The following is a 23,643-nucleotide window of genomic DNA, read 5'->3' on the forward strand; positions in this document are numbered from 1 at the left end:
GGAAGGTTGGATGATAGAATCATTGAAACAAAGATAGGGAAAGTTGTATAGCACAATCTTGAAACAGAAGTAGGGAAGGATGGATAGTAGAATCTTGCAAGAGACACAGGGAAAGTTGTATAGCAGAATCTTGAAACAGAAGTTACGAAGGTTGGATAGAAAAATTTTAACACAGACATAGGCAAAGTTGAAGAGTAGAATCTTGAAACAGAAGTAGGGAAGGTTGGATAGTAGAATCTTGAAATAGAATCTTGAAATAGAAGTATGAAAGGTTAGATAGTAGGATTTTGAAACAAAGATAGGGAAAGTTGTGTAGCAGTATCTTCAAGTAGAAGTAGAAGAGGTTGGATAGTAGAATCTCGAAACAATAATAGAGTAAGTCGTTTAGCAGAATCTTGAAACAGAAGTAGGAAAGTTTGGAAAATTGGATCTGGAAATAAGGATACAGAAAGTTGTATAGCAGAATTTTGAAAGAGAAGTAGGAAAGGTTGTACAGTAGGATCTTGAAACAAAGATAGAGAAAAATGTGTAACAGAATCTTGAAAAAGTAGGAAAGTTGGGTACAAGGACTGTGAAACAAAAATGGGGAAAGTTAAACAGAGGGACCTTGAAATAGACATAGGGAAGGTTGGATAGTATAATCTCAGAACAGACATAGGGGAACGTTGTACAGTAGAATCTTCAAACTGAAGAAGTGAAGGATGGATAGTAGAATCTTCAAACAAAGATAGGGAAGTTCAACAGTAGAATCTTGAAAGTGAATTAGAAAAGGTTGTACAGTAAGATCTTTAAACAAAGATAGAGAAAGATGTATAGCAGAATCTTGAAAAAAGTAGGGAAGGTTGGATAATAGTATTTTGAAAGAAAAGTAGGGAAAGCTAGATAGTAGGACCTTGAAATAGACATAGGGAAGGGTGAATAGTAGAATCTTGAAACAGACATAGGGAAAGTTGTATAGCAGAATCTTCAAACAAAAGTAGGAAAGTTGGATAGTAGGATATTGAAACAAAGATAAAGTTGTATTACAGAATATTGAAAGAGAAGAAAGGGAATGTTGGACAGTAGAATCTCGAAACCGAAGTTGGAAAGATGGATAGTAGAATCTTGAAAAAGATATAGGGAAAGTTGTATAGGAGAATCTTGAAACAGAAATAGGGAAGGTTGTATAATAGAATCTTGAAACAGAAGTAGTGAAGGATGGATAGTAGAATCTTGAAACAAAAAATGGGAAAGTTGTGTAATAGAATCTTGAAACAGAAATAGGGAAGGTTGTATAATAGAATCTTGAAACAGAAGTAGGGAAGGATGGAGAGTAGAATCTTGAAACATAAAAATGGGAAAGTTGTGTAATAGAATCTTGAAACAGAAGTAGGGAAGGATGGATAGTAGAATCTTGAAGCAAAGACAGGGAAGTTGTATAGCAGATTCTTGAAACAGAAGTAGGCAGGGTTGGATAGTAGAATCTTGAAACAAAAGTAGGAAAGGTTTTACAGTAGGACTTTGTAACAGAAGTGAAAAAGACTAGACTGTAGAATGTCTTAGTAAAACATAAAAGGTTGGGCAGTAGGGTCAAGTGACAGAAGTAGTACATATTAGTTAGTAGATCTGTGTTACAAAAGTGTAAAACATTATGTTAAAAATGGGAAAAACTGGTTGTGGAAATGAAGACAATTGCTAGTGTTTGACGTTATGACCTACTGACAAAAGTGAAAGAGTTTGGACAGAAGGGCCTTAATAAAAGTGTTTGAAAGGTTGGACAATACGTTTTATTACATGTGGATTTGACAGATGGACCATGAGACAAAGGACGGATATGTTGGATGGTAGAATTCGTGAAAGAACTGGAAAGAGTTCGATAGATGAACCTTGCAAGAGAAATAAATGAAATTGATAATGGGATATTGTGATATAAATGGACAAAACTGGACATTAAGTCTTAATGGTATATCGTTAGACATTAATGGAAAAGGTTGAGGAAATGGCTGGACAGTATTAAAGTTATATGTTTTAACACGAGATATTAAATACTAAACAATAAATATTTATAGTGTACAAAATTTTAAAAGTAAATATTCGTGAAATACCGTAACCAAATGGTTGGGAATATATTGTAACTTTGTAGCCAAACGATTTGTGCGTCACTGTATCGTCCTCTTCAACATGGGACTCGTTTCTTGTAATTTTGTCAAAAACAACATCCTTTGGTGACGATTGTAAGTATGGGATTTCTCGCACGGCTGCGAGAGAATGGACAGCTTGATTAAACAAGTTTTCAGTTGTTGAAGTGTCGAAAGAAATTCTAGAATCAGTTTGTAACGGAAGATGGTGCTGTGATTCTCTATAGTTCGAAATAATGCTCACTTCGTCGATCAGCTGAGCAGCTTGAATGAAAAACTTTGGTAAAGTAAAGAGGAAATATTTCTATCATAAAGACCTTAACACAGAAATATTTTGATCATAAAGATCTTAACACAGAAATATTTGTACCATAAAAATCTTAACATAAAAATATTTGTATCACAGAAATTTTAGTGACACAGAAATATTTTCAAAATGAGACCCAAAACTCGAGAGCTTTCGAATCACTGACTATTCTATGAAGAAGAATAGCGCTCGACTTTCGAATCTCGTTTTGAAAATATTACAACTTTTGTAGGTGATTCTATGTGCTAGCTACTTAACCTGAATTTATCACAGAAATCTTAACATAAGAATATTCGTATCATAGAAATCTCTGTTGTTGCAAATATCCAACATGAGAAGTATTTTAATTAAATGTAGACAAATATATACCACCGTTTCTCTTATTATTGTGCAATTCACAAATAGAAGCACTGACGTCACTAAAATATTTATTAAGGCACTGACAAAGGCTTTACACTTGGTACAGCAATGGCATCAGGCTAGATATTTAGTAAAGTAGTGACGGCGTGCTTAGTGCTTAGCAAAGTAGTGATGTCAGGATAGATAATTAGTAATGCAGTGAGATCAGGCTAAGTACATAGTGAAAAAGCAATGTTAGAATAGATACTTGGTAATGCAATGACGTCAGGCTAGATACTGTGTTGAGATGCAGGCTTTTGTTTTCAATGTAATTGAGTGCACTAGAGAAATTCTAGTACGATATGATTAGATGTACTTTATTTAACTGAACAAAGTGACATCTGGCACAACCAGTCTGCATCACGTAAATTTAATTAACCATTCATGAAAGTGAAACGAAAATTAGATAATTTATTGCGAAAACCAGCGGTCTCTTTCTTTAAATTTCTTTGTCCCAGGTAAAGAGCAGTACAAGTTTCGACGGTGAGCGGTGTTGATCAACTGCCCAAATTTCACTTCTAAATTAAGGATGGCTAGCACAGATAACCCTCGCGTAATTTTACGCGAAACTCAGCACGTAAGTAGGGATATCAGAAAACAAACAAAGAATGACATCTTGTCCATTTGGAAGGGTATAACTTATCGTTTATTATTATTAAGGTGTTTTATAAACATTTGTAGCAAATGTTTAAGGCAACTAAGTAGTAATTAGTTATGCTTTATGTAGTATGCTTTGAAACCATTATTTTGTAAGAACGAAGAAATTAAACGGGAAAACACTGCCATCAAAATCACCAATATATGTTGCAAATTCAACGGGAAAACACTGCTCTCAAAATAACCAAAATATGTTGCAAATTAAACGGGAAAACACTGCTCTCAAAATAACCAAAATATGTCACAGTTTTTCAGTTAGAACTATTACTGTTAATAACTGAGTGATATCCAAAGAAGAATAAAAACTGAAAACTGAGAGTTGATTTGAAATTCAAATAATAAAGTAAAAATATAGACAACAGAAATAATAAGATAAAAAAATGTAAACAACACAAATAAATAATAAGATGACAAAAATATAGACAACACAAATAATATGATAAAACTGTTCACATCTCTACTACTAGAGACCCAACTTTTCTTTAATAACTCTTTTAATTTAAAACTGGATTCAAGAATGTATAATACGCAAGCTCTCATAAGATTCTTTCATGTTCACAGCATGAGCAACAGGAATCGATGGCTCAGTATTCCAATTGTACAGCTTTCAGTCTGACTTTAGACAAGTCGATAAAAGTCTCTTTTTTTTGTTTAAATAATGTCAGTATCTAATTTTTCCGTTAATGTATGAACATTTGTACCGAAATACAAGTATCTAGCATGTTGCAGTCAGAAACAATACTTTGATGGCGAGATCAGTAAACTGAAGCTATTGTTCCTGGATATAATAACTTACATTGTTGTAAATGAGATCCAAATACCTCTTGTTGCTTTGATAAAGACAAGTTATGAATCAGATAATTTAGCTGTTTTTGTGTAATTAGATGATATAGCTTATGTTGAGGTGTCACAGAAATGGAATTACTAGATGAAGATGATTTGTTGTATTCTTCACAGATAGCAAACCTAATATATCTGTGAGGCCTATCGTCAGTGCTCAAAACTCACCTTGCCATCAACTGGCTAATTTCCTAGTACCTATCTTATCTCTACTGTGAGGAAACATTGAACATACACATTCAAATCTCGACAAATTTCACTGGACAACTCAGAAAGCTAAACATCAAATGCCAAGATATTATGATCAGTTTTGACGTCACAGATCTATTTATCAAAGTTTCAACCTCAGAAACCCTTCACATCACCAGACAACGACTGCTGAATGACAACTTTCTACTACGCAGAACAGATATGAAAATAGACACCATTATGGAACTAGCAACCATTTGCCAACAATCAACATATTTCTAATACAACGAGGAATTCTACGAACAAACAGATGGTCTAGCCATGGGATTACTACTCTCCAATCTTAGCAGACATTTTCATGGAAGACCCTGAAGAAAGAGCCCTTTTGTCCAAACCTATAAAACCAAGTTTCTACAAACGTTATGTCGACGACACATTCGTTATTTGACCCCACGGTCATGAAATCTTACCAGTCTTTTTAGAACATCTCAATTCCGTAGACAAAATAATCCACTTCACTATGGAAATATAGAGCCCCCAGTGGCTTAGCGGTATGTCTGCGGACTTACAACGCTAAAATACGGGTTTGGATACCCGTGGTGGACAGAGCACAGATAGCCCTTTGTGTAGCTTTGAGCTTAATTCAAAACAACAATTTCACTATGGAAATACAGGAACATAACAGGCTACCGTTTCTTGACATACTCATCAGCAAACAAGCAAGACAAATACCAAAATTGTATACAGAAAACCCACCCACACTTCCAGTCCTATCATTCAACCTCGATAAAACGTGGTGTAATCCAATGTCTAAACAAGAGAGCAGAAAACATTTGCGATAAGACATCCATCGAAGCAGAACGCCAAAAGATCGTAGAGAGTTTTACACAGAATGGTTAAACCTCCTCCTTCATAAAAAATCCTAGAAGAAGACCACGACAGAAAGAAAAGATCATAAAGTCACTACCATTACTACCATTTACCTACCATACCTACAACATTTCAGTGAAAAACTCAAATGCATAGCCAAGAAATTCGACATAGAAGTCCTGTGGAAATCCTACAATACCTTAAGGTACATTCTGGTAAAAAACAACAACAACGACCTACCAAAGAGAACCTCAAAAACGTCATCTATGAAATTCCGTGTTCCTGCAACGATACATACATTGGAGAAACGGGAAGAAAACTCTTGACAAGAATAAAAGATAAAAAAGACAGTACAAGACTCATGAAAACACAAAATTCTGTCATTGCAGAGCACACCATGTCAACTGGACATAGAATAAACTGAGAGAAAACTAGAATAATCGATATAGACAAATTCCGGATGACAGGAAAAATCAAAGAATCTTTTTATATTAACACTATTAAACCTTCACTAAACAGATTTCAGATTAAAGGTGAGTAACCTGTGGCTGCCACTGGTTGAATCTACAGGAAATATCTCCAGTCAGAAACAGTGATAATCCAACCAACCACAACACGTTCTCCACAATCCACCAAGACACTATAAAAGACCGACAACACCTACATACACACACACATATGTATGTTCATGTTTATATATGTTTTCTTTTTCCAGCTTTGGGCACAAAACAGGTAGAACATTCGGCGCCTATCCTGTAAAAGTGGGTTTTCTAGGGGCATTCCCGTTTCCGCCCACAACAAATTCTGAGGCACTTGAATTTATAGATCCCAGCCACTCCATGGCCCTAACCACGGGACGTTCCATCGGGGTTGGTATGGGGCTTGCTTCTTTTCAGTCTGCAGGCTCCAGCCTTGTATTCTTCCTTTTTGCCGCCTTTGTCTCGCTCGGCATTCTCAATCGACATTTTCGTGCCCCACTTTACTTCATTGCATCAAACAAATCAAATTAAAATATAGGAAAACCCCCACGCACAGATAAATAATCTTCCACGAGCGGAGAAAGAGGAATTGCAACGTTTCTGAACACCCCTGTTTGGGAGAGAATTTGTCAGACTTCTCTTTCTCTCTAAACTAAACCCCTGCCACGGTTTTGTTCGTTCGTTGTTCACACACCAGACATACCAAACAAGCCACTAAATTCCTCAAGATAGTTACAACCTCTAAGCACAGTGCCGACTACATTTTACGCAACAGCCAACCACTGATTTACCGATCAGCCAACAACCAGTCTCAACGTCTAGCTACTATCATATATTCCACTTCACTGCTAAATGCCCTCGTCGTCGCTCCACCAAGCCATGGATATCTATCCCCCCCCCAGAAAACCATAACATAGACAATCAACTGAATACTTCCCACAGCCAGCCACTGATTTACCGTTCAACCAACAACTAGCCAGGAAAAGCACACATACTTATTCATGCAACTCTGCATTGATGCCGCTAACTTCCACTGCGAGAAGCATCCCAATACTTACTACCAGGACCAAAGACAATAACACTCAGACTGGCGACCTCTTCAACCTCCAGCTACTACCTAATTTAAAGAAGAAGAAGTGTAACAGATCCTGCCAGACCTCAAGTTCAACTCCATGTGTTACAACCACATACTGGACTCAAAACACTCAGAAGACACAAACTAATATTGCAAAAAAGACACAAATGATCCCAGATCGCTGAAGAACAATACATCAAAGAAGAACATCCAGTAGACTCACCTCCAACCTCACGATCGTCTCCATCACCTCAAGGCATCAGATGTAAACGCAAGTTCAACCTGAATTTCCTCGCTGCTTTACAAGATCACAGCAAGTCGTTTTCTAAGTTACCATCCAGTTAGCTACTTCTATATTTTTGCCTTAAGTCTTATACGTTTTATTCCTGTATGTATTATTAACCTTGATTTCCTTTCCAGCTACTTCCGGGCACAGCCTGGGTAGATTATTCGGCGTCCTGGCCGTAAAAGTGGGTTTTCTCGGGGTACTCCCTTTCCCCCACACCTAAATCCGAGGCATTGAATCTCTGGATTCCAGCTAGGGCAACTTGATCCATTGATCCTTGCCCGGCCCCGAATCGTGCCGTTTGGGTTTATGTTTCGTCTCGTCTGCCGTCTAACTTTTCGGACTGCGGACACCGGTCTTGTCTACTTCCTTTATGCCGTCTTCGTCTCGCTCGATGTTCTCATTTGAAAGATTCATATTGCCTTACCTCACTTCACAGCATCAAACAAACCAAATTAAAATATAGGAAAACCCCCACAAACAGATAGATAAATAAACTTCCACGGGCGGGGACGAAGAGGAACTACAATGTTCTTGAACACCCCTGTTGGGGAGAGAATTCGTAAGACTTCTCTCTCTCTCTCTGAACTAAACCCCTGTCACGGTTTGTTGTTGTTGTACATACACTGACCTGGAGACGAAAGGCGGAAGACTTTCGAAACGTTGTCCTCTATTCTTGTGTCTCCACAACAGGCAGTTGCCGTCCATTCTACAAATTTTCAGGTATGAATTATATTAGAAAAAACACTGTTGAATAATTACGAAGAGACATAGAACTGCTACAAAAACCAGTAACATAGAAAACAATATAAAACTTCATCCCAACGCTATATCAATCCTGGCGAGAGGTCCAAACTTATAGAAAAGACCCGTCTAGAGATTTTAACATCACTTGTTAAAGACATATATAGTGTCCCAGTGGACATTATGAAACTAAAGAAACAGCAAACACCTAAAAAAGCTCCATACTAAAAAGACATAAGTGAAATTACCGATGACACCCCAGACAAAGTTCGTTTATTCTCTGCCAACCAACACCCAACAGAAGACACAATTAATTAAGAAGATATCACTTGTCAACCAACAATCACCCATTTAACTCACAGAAATATAAATTGTTTAAAACGACAACAGCCACAGAGCAAAATATCTCCTTCCTGTGAAACCAGATAAAACATATCCTAACTATACATGAAAATCATCATGAAAGATCCCACAAGCAGAAAATGCAGCTTTAAAGAGCTCCGAATAAACGATAATCTAATAATAAAAGAATCAGAAAAAGGAAAAACTTTTGTAGTCTTAAGGAAAAACGTTACCATGATAAAACTGAGGAACATCTTATCCCCTATGTTACATTAAACAAAAATTCAATCAAGACTGTCGAAGAAGCCAGAAAGATACCGAAAGTGCTTTGTTAAATTCCCGAAAAATTACTGTGGGAATTTAAACCTTCTCATACCCGTATACCTGATACATAAGGAATCCCTAAAGACCATAAACAAAATTTAGTTTTAAGACCCATAGTGTCAGCGTAAGACCATATTCTACTTATCGGTTAAAGTTAAACCATATCTAAAATAGATTCCATCACCCTTAATTAACACTAATTGTCTATTACACTTTTCTACACAAACAGATGCACTGACTTCATTCTATTTTCCATAAACGTAATCGCCTGGTATCCACCCATACCCATAGAAGAAGGTATAGATAGTACCATTAACTTCACATCTTCACTTGATCAACACATTTTTCCAGGGAACATCACATTAGAAACCATCTACACATTGCTCGATTTTGTCCTATACAACAGTTATTTTAAATGTGTTGATACTTTGGGCAAACAAACGAAAGGCAGTTACGTTTACTATAATGTTCATGCTTGCATTAGAAACCAAAGCTCTTGGAACATATAGACAAAACAAAGTTTAATACCACTAACATTAGAGCAGTTGTAATATTTCCACCCAACAGACAAGTTCACTCTAAAACTACCCAACACTGAAGGATACTTAACGTTCTTAGACGTGATCCTAATAATCCAAGACGTACAAATATGGAGCTTTATACATATAACAAAGAATGTAAGAAGTTAATATTTTTTCATCACAAATCACACCATCCAGAACGAATCAAGACGGGAATAATAAAAGAAGAACTATAGAGAAATAAAACAAACCTACTTTAGGCCGAATGTTATTCAAACAGTACAAAATAGTTTCAAAACGCTTCTGTTACGAAATAGATACTCCAAATATTACATCAACAAGGTTTTCAAATTACATATATTTATACAACAGCAACAAACCAAAAAATATATACTCCTTTCTTTCATAAACGAGACAATCACAACAAAGATTTGTAACGCCATATATTTTATGGGTAATCGTTGTAAATAAAGTAAAACATTTGGACGTAATTTAAGAACATTTTATAAAAATGTTAATAATGTTTTTTATACTAAATATGAAGTACATTAAGTACAAGTAAATTAAGCGTATTTATTAGCTGCGTTTGAATTCAAAGGCCAATTTGAATATTAATTTTAAAACGCTATTTCAAGGCATTTTCTTTTGGTCAGTTTATCTTTTTCAGATTCAAATGATTTATAATATGTATGTTTAAACTACACTTCGATGGAGTTGTGTCATATGCAGTACTTAGGAGTTTATTTTACGTTAAATAGATTCACCTTTAATTTCGTTTAAAGTTATAATGTTCTTCAGGGATTTTATTTCATGTATGTAGCGAATATTTTATTCAGATGTTCGTGTGAATATTTCATATGTATCTATAAGAGATGACTAAAATTTATAGGTTTAATAAAATTGTCTACATGTAGTTATATGCCAACAGCTTTGATTTGTTTTGAATTTCGCGCAAATCTACTCTAGGGCTATCTGTGCTAGCCGTCCCTAATTTAGCAGTGTAAGACTAGAGGGAAGGCAGCTAGTCACCACCACCCACCGCAAACTATTTTACCATCGATTAGTGGGATTGACCGTAACATTATAACACCCCACGGCTGAAATGGCGAGCATGTTTGGTGTGACGTGGATTCGAACCCACGACTCCTCAGATTACGAGCCAAGTGCCTTAACCACCTGGCCTTGCCGGGCCAACAGCTGGACAAGATTGACCTAGACAGTTAGTTATCTTGGAAGGTTATCAAGGATATTGCATGTGCTACAGAGTTTCGCAGGTAAAGCAACGTGTCTCTATTTACTTTAGTTAGACAGTTGTTAAATGTCTAATTAATAAAATATTCTTATCCACAACGTTCTTTTGCCTTCTGTTGCGCAAAGGCTGAAGTGTTTGTTGCCAAGTTTCACATCATACGCGTAAGTGAATAGTGTAAGAGTTTCTTTTGTTCGTGTTGAAATGTTTTTTTAATTCAAACTGCTTGGTAGCGTTCCGTGGAACTACTTTAGTCTGTTTACAACAGGTACATGTAAACCTGTAAACAACGTACGATCGCTATAGTGTTGGAATCATATATTTTATCTCAGTATACCTTTAATAAGTAGCCTCACCGCCTCCCAACGAGGATCAGCAGTAAATGTGAGAGTTCACACTGTAGACACAGAACAAAAACCCAACTGTGTAGTTGTGGGTCTAACAACAAACAAACACTTTAATGCGCAGTTCAGTTTAAGGGCAATTTTCAGTGAAATTAGTCGATAAAAAATTTCGAAATGTTCAATGTTTTATATTTATTGTAAAAATTAAAGAACCCATAACTGGTAAGATTGTTGTACGTGTGTTACTTTGTTGTTAAGCGCGAAAACCACACAATGTATATCTGTGCTATGTCCACTGCAAGTATGGAAACCCTATTTTTAACGGATTTTTAGCTTTCAGATTTACCCCTGAGCCCTAAGTGAATATTGTAGGAATTCGTTTATGTGTTTCGAACACTAGAGCTTTAGTAGTGTTCTCTTTTTGTAGCTAATTCTCTGTAAATGTTGATAAAAACATTTTCATGGACACTTCTTCTTGAGTAGTTCTACATGCTGTCAGATTCTACACGGAAAGTTAGTTTTATACTTGAGTAGTTCTACATGCTGTCAGATTCTATACGGAAAGTTAGTTTTATACTTGAGTGGTTCTACAAGCTGTCAAATTCTACACGGAAAGTTAGTTTTATACTTGAGTGGTTCTACATGCTGTCAAATTCTACACGGAAAGTTAGTTTTATACTTGAGTGGTTCTACATGCTGTCAGATTCTATACGGAAAGTTAGTTTTATACTTGTTATTTTAAAGGTTCTACAAAATAACAGAAAATTTTAATTCTTCTTGAAAACAGAAGGTGTGAAACTTCTGTAGTTAAAATATAAACCTGAATATGCTGGTTTATGATAATATGATACCGATAACTTTACTTTGTGATTTAAAATGTTAAGGGGTGTAAATGGTTACACAGAATCTTTATCTTCTTCAATAGTAAAATTAATGTCTCGATGTCTCTCAAGTACATGTAATAAAGATTTCTAGGCAAGACCCATGAAATTTATGTTTAAGGAGTAATAAGGTATCATCAACGTCCCGAGAATCAACTTAAAATCATCTGAACATTTCTGTAACATTTTTTCATGCTAACAGAGAAAAATGTTAACTAGCAAGAGGCTAACTTAGACTCCATCACTACACCAACTGTTTGCTGATAAAACACAAAAATTTACTTGAAACAAAAAAATGAGATTTCTTTGTTGCAAAATAAAACAGTTTGAAAAAAAATGTTTAATTTTAAATAAATAAAATAAAGTTAAAATAGAGGCCATTCATTATATTTGTTCATTGCCGGTTTAAACTTCTCTAAGTGATTTCTTTAGTTTTTGATTAAAGAAATCGTTTCTTTTTGTGAGAATTTTAAACGTTAAAGACATTCTTATTTTGGTATATCAAGATTCAACTTGAGCTACTCCACGTTTATGAACTTGTTACATACTCTAATTTGTCCCGGACGACGCTCTTATTTATTATATTACGTGCATTACGTATTACGATTTCAAATAGCTGGAAATTTTAATTTATAAGTTAATTGAATCTCGATGTGTATCAAATTTATGATATTTACCAACAGTATTGATGCACAATATTTTCTTTCTTAACCCAAATATATTTTAATGCACAAACAACAATACAATTTATAATAACGGTTATTAGAATTTTTTATCACAAATAATGATTTATATACAACAATTTTACAAACGAAAGCCTCGGTGGACTCAGTAGACAACACGATGTGGCTTTGCTGAAAGAAACACACACACACAAACATAGGACAATACTGAGTTTGTTGTGTTCGAAATCTACAAACGTCCCTGGCCAAGTTCTGTAGTTTTCCGATTAATAAGCATTAATCACAATTATACCTTCCAAGGATTATAGTATATTGATTGTGGCTAACCAATAATAATAGCTGTCTCTCGACGCGTCGGTCTTATATACTAACCACGCTAGATTCTCGAGCTTTCAACAATGTTCGAAAACACGCTAGCATTTTCGTAAAACAAATATTGTTGATTCTTACTTTCGAGAATCTTCTACAAATGTTGAGAACAGGCGGTACTTGCGCAATACACATCAAACAATAAACGCCACATGCATCAAACTTAAACACTAAAGTATAACAATAAACATAACGGTAAATCCGTTACAAGCTCTACTTTGCTTATGTTCTGATTGTGCTTAGTGATAAAATAATGGAAGGGCCTACCAATTTCAACAATGAAGGTGGTCTTACTTTTTATGCATTCTAGTTGGTACATAATATTTTTAAAGTACACTTTCCTTCCATATTTAGAAGACAGTGAAATATTGTTTTTTTGTACTGGTTATTAGATCTAAATGTAGATGGAGTAAGAAGCTGTTTTAGAGTCACATTGGTTTCTACATAACTCTAATTAGGAGACTGGAGAATATCACAATTTTAATGATACACGATATCATCTACGAAACAGGATAGTTTTTATACCTTTTGATTGTTTTTCTTGTTAACTATTGAGAAGATTTCTTCACAGCATCTTTCTTGCGTGTTTTTGTTTAGTTGTTGAATATGTTTGTTATGCATGTATTCGAGTAGTTGTTTTTTTTTAGAATTGTTAATGCTCTCTCCTCGCAATCTGCGGGTCGTGAGTTCGAATAACCGCCACACCAAACATGTTCCCCTACTCAGCCGTATGGGAAGGGCATATTAATATGTCAGTCAGCTCCACTATTTGTCAGTAAAAGAAAAGCCCAAGAGTTGGCTGTAGATGGAGTTGATTAGCTGCCTTTTCTATATGCTATCACCGCTGAATTAGAGACTGTTAGTCTTTGATGAGTTTGGCACAAAACTCGAAACAAATCATACGGTGATTTTGCGTCCAAGCACGTTCTGTGTATCCCAGGTAGTTGACTCACAATCACTCCTTTGCTTAAAGAGTGAGGATTGTGTGACTCGCAATGTAGAATTATTAGTTTCTTATGATGTTTCTTTGAAGAGATGTGTGTGTATAATTTTTCCATTAATGAAGGCAAATGTAGACGTATCGTTTGAAGCTAATTTTTGGGTATATCTTAATATATAAATGTATACGTAGATCAATTAGGTGTTCCATCCCATGATTTCAAGCATCAAATACAACGTCTGTGTACGATAGCACACTTCAGGACTAATCTTAGTTTAGTTTCCAAGCTGACAAGGCTATCTTCTCAAGATTGAGAGCAACAGAAACAACGACCACAAACTTATTTCCTATGGCGATATGTTGGATTTGTTAGTAACTAGAAATAACTGTCATGAATACAACAAAGAGCCATTTCCATTAAATCAATAGATAAGCCTAAATCGTCTATGGTATTAGGATTTTCTTTCATCAGCTCTTATAGCTTCTTCAATAGATTTGGATGAAAGTAATGCAATCAAATCAAAACTGAACATAATACTGTCCGGCTGTAGGTTTAGCTGAGCATATGCAAGTTTATGTATGAAATCTTGGATATTATGTAAGCGGCTAAGTACAAGTGTCAAAGGTTTATGTAAAAGTTTTCCATTTACCTTAACGAACTTTCTATGGGTGATTCATGCATTCAAACAATATGTCTTACAAGCTAGTCATCACCACCCACTGCCAACTCTTGGGCTATTCTTTTATCAACGAACAGTGGATTGACCATCAAATAATAACATCCTCATGGCTGAAAGGGCGAGCATATTTAGTGTGACGGGAATTCGAAAGCTCTAACCACCTAGCCATGCCGAGCTTAGTCAGGTATGACCTGAATGTCAGTACAATAATAAAAAATGAATATGTAACGTTATAATACTTAAGTTAATTAGCCTAAACTTTTGTATTTTCATGTTACATTTTATCGTCATTTTAGCACGAAAAAACGCATAACTTATATTTCTTAATTTTTTATGTACGATTACGAGGTTGGTGAAATTGATATACCCCACATAGTTAGAGTAGAATAAAAACACAATATAAAACCTTACTCGATACAAACGCCTGAAAGGGCAAGCATGTCTGGTGTGACGAGAATGTTACAGATTAGGAGCCAAGCGTATCATGTAATCCACTTTCTTAGAAACGTTTATCATTTATACTTAAATAACTAGGTTGCTCCCTTACCTTCAGTCAAAACATAATCATATTCAAATAATGACGTATTCCACTTACCTTGAACAAAATTATCTTCCTATTATGCTTCAAAATTTGAATTGTATTTTATATATTGTATTTTTGTACATGCTATAAATGTATCTAGGTATTTATGTAAATTATACAATATGTTGTAGAAAAAAATCATTTTTCAGAGTGAAAAACTAATCAAACAACAAGGACCTAGAAATGAATTTTTTTCCATTTTATTTTTCTTTACCTTAGATACTTTTCAAAATTTCACCACAAATGTTTAATTCACAGCAGACAAAAAAATCAAGGTTAACAGAATGTTCTCGCGCTTTCGTGAAGTGCATTTTTTTTAGTTCACTAATACAAAACCGGAGTTCGATTATTTAATCTATCGTTTCTTTCTTTACTGAGAGAGCACGTCATGGTGTTAGCGTACCTGGGGGATTCATTATTCGCGTCCCGCTGTCAAACAATTTCTATCACATTTTAGGAAAATGGATCCGCTACAAGAGGGACAGTAAAATTCTGATATTTATCAAACAGTTGACAATGAATACCTTTTTCTAGCTGTCTTTTCTCTTGTTCAGAATAAAAGACTGTGAGCTCACAAAGTCCTTGCTTAACTTCACGCTTAAATTATGAAACAAACAAAAATACCTTCATTACCTTTTTATGAGCCTTCAAACACACACACAAGATTATTTATTACACTTTTCGTGATGACACCTTTGTGTTTTATGTTTCATCAATCACTTCATTGTAACCTTGACTTTATAAAAAGAAACTTTAGGTCATTTCACTTCATTTATAAGAGAGCTTCTCTTTTCATTAAGCACGTTTTTCATAAACAAAATTATGACGGAGATATAGTTAAGGAGTGTCTTTGAGGTCTCATAAACATGGTAATCCATATTAAAACTGTGTCTAACTATCGATTCTGCACATTAAGCTCTAATTTAACTGTAATTAATATACTCATAAACGTAAATAACAATAAGTATCTATTTTCCTTAACTTCTACAGCACCTTTATTTTGTACAATGTGTAACCAAAGTCAATCGTTTTTCTACCTTCTTAATGACGAGAAAACCCACTTGTAGAGAAAAATATATACACTGCTAGCCAAAATTTTAAGACCAATGAACATAAGGAAAAAATATGCATTTTGCGTTGTTAGACTCAACCATTTATTTGAGTAGAGCTTCGAAAGATGGAAATAAGAAAAGGGGAAAAAACATGTTTAGCATTTAATAGGGACAATGTGAACACTATGAAATTATGCTAAATACTAGCTGGTCAAGTGTTTAAGACCATACCAAAAAGATGTCCTAAACAGGGTAGGAAATGCCCAACAAGAGGTCTCAGTAGTGAGTTGCACAGCCGTCATTGCGAATAATTTCAAACATTCGCTTTGGCATGATCGATAGAAGCATCTGCAGAAGGCTGACTGGAACGTTATTCCTAGCGGTGAAGATGGCTTCACGAAGATCATGCACTGTTTGAAATTGACGGCCATTTCTATTGACTTCCCTTGCCATCCACCGCCAAACATTTTCAATGGCGTTCAGTTCGGGCGAATACGCTGGATGGAATCGCGTTATTCGCCATGAAAAGTCCTTTGTCCTGCGGGCATTGTGGATTTCAATGTTGTCCTGCTGAAAGATCCAGTCATTTCTACACAAGCGAGGGCATTCAGTCAATAAGGGCCTTAATTTGGTTCAACGATCAGGTAGTGTCTTGCCGGACAACCCATTGAATCCTCCTGCTCAACGTTGGTGAAATTTTCTTTGGCCGACCACTTGAAATTCTTGTTCCTTATTCCTCATGACCTTTTAAGAAATTTGCAACAGCAGTTTCACTACGCCCAATATCACCAGCAATGGCACGTTGAGAGATACCTTGCTTTTGCAGCTCGACAATTCTGCCACTTTCAAACTATGTCAACTTTTCAGCCTTTGCCATGTTTTTACCCAATGTAACACAGGAAATGTCAGTGTGAGATGTTGACAACGCTACTGCTTGAACACAAATGACTGAATTTCGTTACGTGTTTACCGATTAACGCTTCGTTTCAGTATGGTCTTAAACTTTTGACCAGCTAGTATTTAGGCTAATTTCTTAGTGTTCACATTTTTCCCATTAAATTGTAAAACGTTATGTTTTTTATTTTCCCTTTTCTTATTTTCATCTTTCGAAGCTCTACTCAAATAAGTGGTTGAGTCTAACATTGCAAAATGCATATTTTTTTTTATGTTCATTGGCCTTAAGATTTTGGCCATCAGTGTATTTTAAAAAGAACACAAAAAGTCACCTTCACACGTTTTCGAACATTGCAACTCAAATAAAAACAACATAACCATAAAAACACCCAATTACTAAATAAAGAAACCAACATAAACAAACTCAAAATAAAAGAAGTCTGACTTATACAACAACTCAAGCCCAAAATAAACATCAAACATCTAAGCACGCGCTCTACATTCCTACAGTCAATTACACAACCCTCTGAAAACATGTGGTCAGCTATCAATCACTTACATTTTTCTTTCTTTGTGAACCTGACGATGACCGAAGAAAATCGAAACGTTGTTCGCTCCTCTTGATAAAAATTTTTCTTAACACATACAAGCAGTTTTTAAATATATACGTTTTTTTTTTTTATCAGATCTCTAGAACATGGCGTGTATAAAATTTAACTTGTTTCGTATTATTCTTTTTCCTTGACGAGTCTCCTCTTTATCACGTCACTTACTTTAATACGTATCAAATTTATATTTTGCAACAAGATTGAAACAAATATTTTTAACACAAATATATTTTCATACAAAAATTACACTTTATGAAAACTGCTATCACTAAGAGTTACTACAAATGATGGATTATATACAACAGTTTTATAAACTTACACACGTTAATACTGTCACTTCTTGCTAGCTAGTTTGATATACTGCACATCCTAACAAGCTGAATTTAATATTTTCGAAGTAATAATAACGTAAAAGTTGATTAACTGAAGTTGAACAGTTAGTAATATTAAAAATCTATAAATATTGCTAGTCAAATTGTGTAGTTTTCCGATTAGTTAGAGCTAATCACAGTTGTATCTTTTGAAAAATATAGCATTCTGACTGTAGGTGACAAACAATATTCTACTTGTATCACTGTCTCTTGGTTTTTGTATGAATCAAGCGCGTCATTCGAAATTTCAAGAATGTTCTAGCGCATTTTCGTAAAAGAAATATTGTTGTGTACTACTCTCAAGAAACTTCTGCATATTTCTAGAAAATGCTGGACTAGAAGAATACAAATACCAATCAAATTAAAGTATTTTTGCTTTTAAAATTTCGTCGTTCCCACTATTTCGTGATTGGTCATGTTAAAATAGTTTCAAAATACAGACGAAGTTTCTACTTTTGCTACCACTACGACCAAAATAAATAAGATCATAGATGTTTTTAAGAATGACTCCACTGACACAATTTCGTGAATATATAATTTTATGTGTACGTTTTTCTTCTATTTAATGCAAAGTCGATTTTCAGCTATAAGTTTTTAAAAAACAAAACTGATCTTATCATCCATTACACAGATATATGTGTGTTTAATGTGTTTGATATGTTTTAACAGCAGTTTCTTAACTTCATAATTGTGATTAAGATACGAAAAAAAGGATTGGTACGGTTTATCGTAATGATAATCGCTTCGTGTAGGTGGACTGTTGGTGTGACTTCTAAAATTAACAACATTTACGAGTTTAAAAACACCTGTTAGCAACAAATATTTTTACATCTTCCATGCTCAAAAAGTTGTATCCATCTTAATAAAAATAAACTGTATTCCTGCCTTGTTATAAACACGGCAACCTAAGTCACCTAGCAGGTAAAATAGAGAGCAATGGACTAATAAAATGGACAATTTTGTCAAAGAGTTGACATTGATGGTGTCTGTTTGCAATATAACACATTCACACAGCTGAACAGGGCAGATATCCATTGGCATCTTATGGGTTTACCTTTACTATTTTCGAAAGAGCTTATATCCTACAAAGCTATGTGTAGCAAGAGATGTAAGACCTGTGGGTATCTCAAATAATATTACTGTTTCCGGAGGTGTTCAGTATCGTATGCTAGAGTCATGTATATATTTGTATGGCTCTTATAATTGTGGTAAACTTTATATTCACAGCTCATAAAACACCCACAGATAAAGTACTTATAGATCTTTGTAAAACAGATACGATCTGGCAGACACCTAGAGATTTCTGGAAGAAAACAATAGCGTGGGTTTTGTAATGCATTTTGTTTTCTATTGAATTTTTTTTTTTTAATTTCGCTCAAAGCTACTCGATTGCTCTCTGCGCTAGACGTTCCTAATTTAGGAGTGTAAGACGAGAAGGATGAAAGCTAGTCATCACCACTCACCGCCAACTTTTGGGCTACTCTTTTACCAACGAATAGTGAGATTGACGGTCACATTATAATGCCCCCACGGCTGAAAGGTTGACCATGTTTGATGTGACCGGGATTCGAACCTTTGATTACGAGACGAACGCCTTAACTCACCTGGCCATGCCGGACCTTTTCTATTGAAAATCGAATAACTACTTTAAAAATATCGTGAAGTTTTTACGTTCATTTGTGTTTCAGCCTTTTACAGGGTTTTATTCATTTTCTTTAATAGTGTGATTAAGTTTTCTCTTACATATCCTCTAATAAAATTTAAATCAGTTTTATCTTTACTAACTTTAATTGTCCTGTAGTCTTTATTTTTATAACTTTAATCACCGAAGTATAAGTTTCTATAATTATATATCTTCTTGCTGTAGTGTACGTTCGAATTTTGTCTCTATCATCTCACTGGCAAGGACTCGAATGCACTTTTATCCTTTCACCAAAAAAATACTAATATCTGTACAGTTTATCAAAATACATGTTTTGTCTGTACTGAGGGTAAAAATATTGGATATACTCACTTCTTTATTGATGAATTTACTGGTTCTTACTTCTCATCCGACTTGTATTTCTGATGGTAAAAAATAATTATAATTTAAAAAAGGATGATTTACAAAACCAAGTGTAGATGTTTCTAAAGGCTGTTAATAGTGTCGCATATTTTACTGTACACATTATTAACAACACATTGACAAGTTAATTTGTTTCATATAAGATTTATGAAATTATTGCAAATGTCTCAAGATAGTAAAATTTTTCCGACGACTTTACTAGGAAATGACAAAACTCTATAATAAACTTATATTTTCTAAAGAGCGGGTTCTTTGTCAAACCCCTCCGTGATGCGTTTCTTAGTTAATTAACTGCTACATTTCAGTCTATGTTTTTATGAAAAATCTAATTTAAGCGGAAGATGGTGATAAGGATCCAAAGGACTATGAAGACCTTTAAAGAAGAATATTTTGCTTTTCATAATTAAAATAATATTCAAAATTACTACATGTACTTCTGTAAGGTCCCCGAAGTGTTTTTCATGAGTAAATATAACCAAAATTAAGGGTATGAAATATTTTTATTTCTTGACATCCATATGTCACTCTGTGTTGAAGTGTATAGAGTGTATAGTACTTTTCGCACGTTCTAATGACGTCACGACAGCACAACTTGCAACGCGAAAGCTTCTCTTATGTGACATCATTTTCGTGTCTAATGATTACCTGCCAGGCAACTCTACTGTACCGTGGTGCGAATGGTTAAAATACGTGAGTCCTCCAGGTTGCCTTCGCTTTCTTTTGGTGAAATAGCATGCTTCAAATAAAATCAAGTTTCCGATTGTGGTTGAGTCGTGGTGGACCTAAAGATTTCACAGATGAGAATTTCAAATTGGCAAAACGAAAACGTGATCGAGCAAACCAGTTCTGTAATGTTTTTAAGAATTGTCTTAAAATGTTAATTAATTTCCTTATTTGAAACCATATCATCAGTTAACAGTCTATAACTGAAAATTTTAATTTGTCAAGCATTCTGAAAGTATGTTGAACGGCCATATAATTTCGGACCCCAGACCACAGTCTGGGTAAGAAACCAATCCATAATATAAAGAAGTTCACCACTACTGTCTTAGTGGTTAGCTTACCTGACAGTGGTTCTTAACCTAGGGGTTGTGACCCCCTTGGGGTCGTTTGAAGTTTCTTGGGGGTCATGGAAGGTTTGGGAATAATTGGGGAAATCACGGAGCAGTTTGTACTTTTTGTGGCAAGTGCCTGTAATTGCCCACCAATGAGAAACACACTGAAGTGCGGCAGTTGAACCGCGTCGAGATGCTTGTTGCGCAACCACCTGTCTAATTTTGAGTAAATATTTTCATATATTACAACGTTTGAATTGCCTAATTTTTTTAACTATATAATATTAATACATCGAACTTAAAATTTAAATATCAAAGTTTTCATCTTATTTAGTGTATTTTCTCATTATATATATGTATTTATGTATATCAACCCTCACCCTGAGTGAATAGGTAGGTTTTGTATGATGTTCAGAAATTTCATGGATTTTGCATTTGTTTAGCACTTGTAGCATTTCTCAAGGTCATTTATTTTTAACATTTTCAATAAATTGGGATCTTTATATGGTTTTGTTTTATTCTACCTTTACGCAAAGTTCACCATTACAAATATTATTATAGGGGTCACAGTAATACCCTGGAGAGTCTCAAGGGGTAAGACGATGAAAAAGGTTAAGAACCACTGGCTTACCACCTGTTAACATGAAAGTCCCTGGCTCGTGTTCGGTTGCCGCAAAAATCGTGCTTCAAACTTTAGAGCCGTTAAAATATTGATGGTCACATCGAAATATTCAATAAGAATAGGCCAAGATTAATCGGCGAGTGCTATACAATTATAATATATGTGTTAAAAATAAGGAACGGCGAGAGAAAATAGCGTTTTGTAGCTTTGCTCGAATGTTCTAAACAAGCAATACGAAATAAGACTAAATGTATTAATTTTATACATATCATAAGTTGTCTTACGAGTTTGAATTAAGCTCAACCTATTTGCATATTTCTGCAGATTGTTGCAACTGTATGGGAAACATGTTCTGATTCAATACGATACCTGAAGTTTACTTTTTAAAGTTACCGTTTCGAGAATACCATTCAGTATCAGTACTGTTGATGGGGGGAATAACTTAGTATATAGTTTGCTTCGAGTTTTAGCATAAAAGAAAACTGTATTTTTTATCTTCACATTTTGTTTTTCATATTTTAACTGTTTCAAAGAAGGCACATGCCAGTAGTTACATAGTAAGGCTGAGCTTTGTTTGTGTGGAATTTTACCCGTTTAGGTTGTGGTGACCTTCGATTTTGCCTTGCTGTGGTGTTTTAACGTTGTAGTTATTACTGTGTGTTTTCTTTGTTAAGTGGATTATTTTCATTTTTCTAGAATCGACATCGCGGAAAACAGATGTAGATTTGGTTTGTTTTGTGTTACACAGTTGCCATGACAACTTTAGACGAAACGTTAAAAATTCTGATGTCTGTCATACCTCACCTTCTTCTCGCATGCTGAATACTGCAGTATATTTAGAATCTGAGAACGTGGAGAATCAAAGTAGTTTTATTTTCTAAATAAGTTATTCACACGCGTGCCGAATTAAACATTGACTAGCTCTGTATATATTATGCTTTAATTAAGATCATTTTAAATCTGCTGCGTGTAAGTATAGCCTTGATCCAGAAACCAAAACACTCTTAACTTAAACACCCTTGGTTGATTTTTGTGTAGGCTTAGAATAAGTGTAAGAAATACAGAAGTACAAGTTTCATGTGAAGTCCATCTCCCAATAATATCTACAAATAAGGAAAAAATAATTTAAATATTATCATGAGAAAACTGTTCGGATTATCTTTAAATTAACCGAGAACTTGGAAAAGGATATAATCTGTATTTTGTAAAAGACAGTATTACAAATCATGTACATTCATTTGTCAGTAAGACGATGGTGACTGTTAACTTTATTAATTAATTTAATTAAGAACGAAATATTGGAACAGTCAGCAGATGTTCATGAAATCACATAACTATGATTAAAGTGTTAAATATTATAACTAGAAATAAGCAATTCGTCTTAGAGCGAGAATATGAAGTTTATTAATCATTTCTACTAATTTATTTTATATTTACTGTTTTTATTATGTCAAACCTGGGATATTTTTAGAAATAATGAAACCAATTTAGACGAGGAATTTATTGACTGTAAAGAACTTTGTAGAGTTTGTGTTGTTGTTGTTTTTTTATATTGTCTGGAGAAGTTTTCTGATCTATATGTTATGTTTTTAATTTCGCGCAAAGCTACTCGAGGGCTATCTGCGCTAGTCGTCCCTAATTTAGCAGTGTAAGACTAGAGGGAAGGCAGCTAGTCATCACCACTCACCGCTAACTCTTGGGTTACTCTTTTACCAACGAATAGTGGGATTGACCGTCACATTATAACGCCCCCACGGCTGAAAGGGTGAGCATGTTTGGTGCGACGGGGATTCGAACCCGCGAACCTCCGATTACGAGTCGAACGTCTTAACACACTTGGTCATGCCGGGCCCTTGTTTAGGAGATAACGCTTTTTAAAATGTAGTAGTCAGTTGTTTATTCACAAAGCTACACATCAGAATATTTATAATCTGCCTACCTTGGGAAATCTAACTCCGGATTTAATTTACCTTTTTAGAAGTATCTCATAATAAGTTCCAGTTTATGTTAAACAAAATTAAGAATAATAATTAAGACATAATTATTTAACTAATAATATGTATATGGTATGAATTACAGTACATTAGATAAACTGTA

The sequence above is a fragment of the Tachypleus tridentatus genome, chromosome 3 (assembly GCF_004210375.1).
Source record: "Tachypleus tridentatus isolate NWPU-2018 chromosome 3, ASM421037v1, whole genome shotgun sequence".
Lineage (NCBI taxonomy): Eukaryota > Metazoa > Arthropoda > Merostomata > Xiphosura > Limulidae > Tachypleus > Tachypleus tridentatus.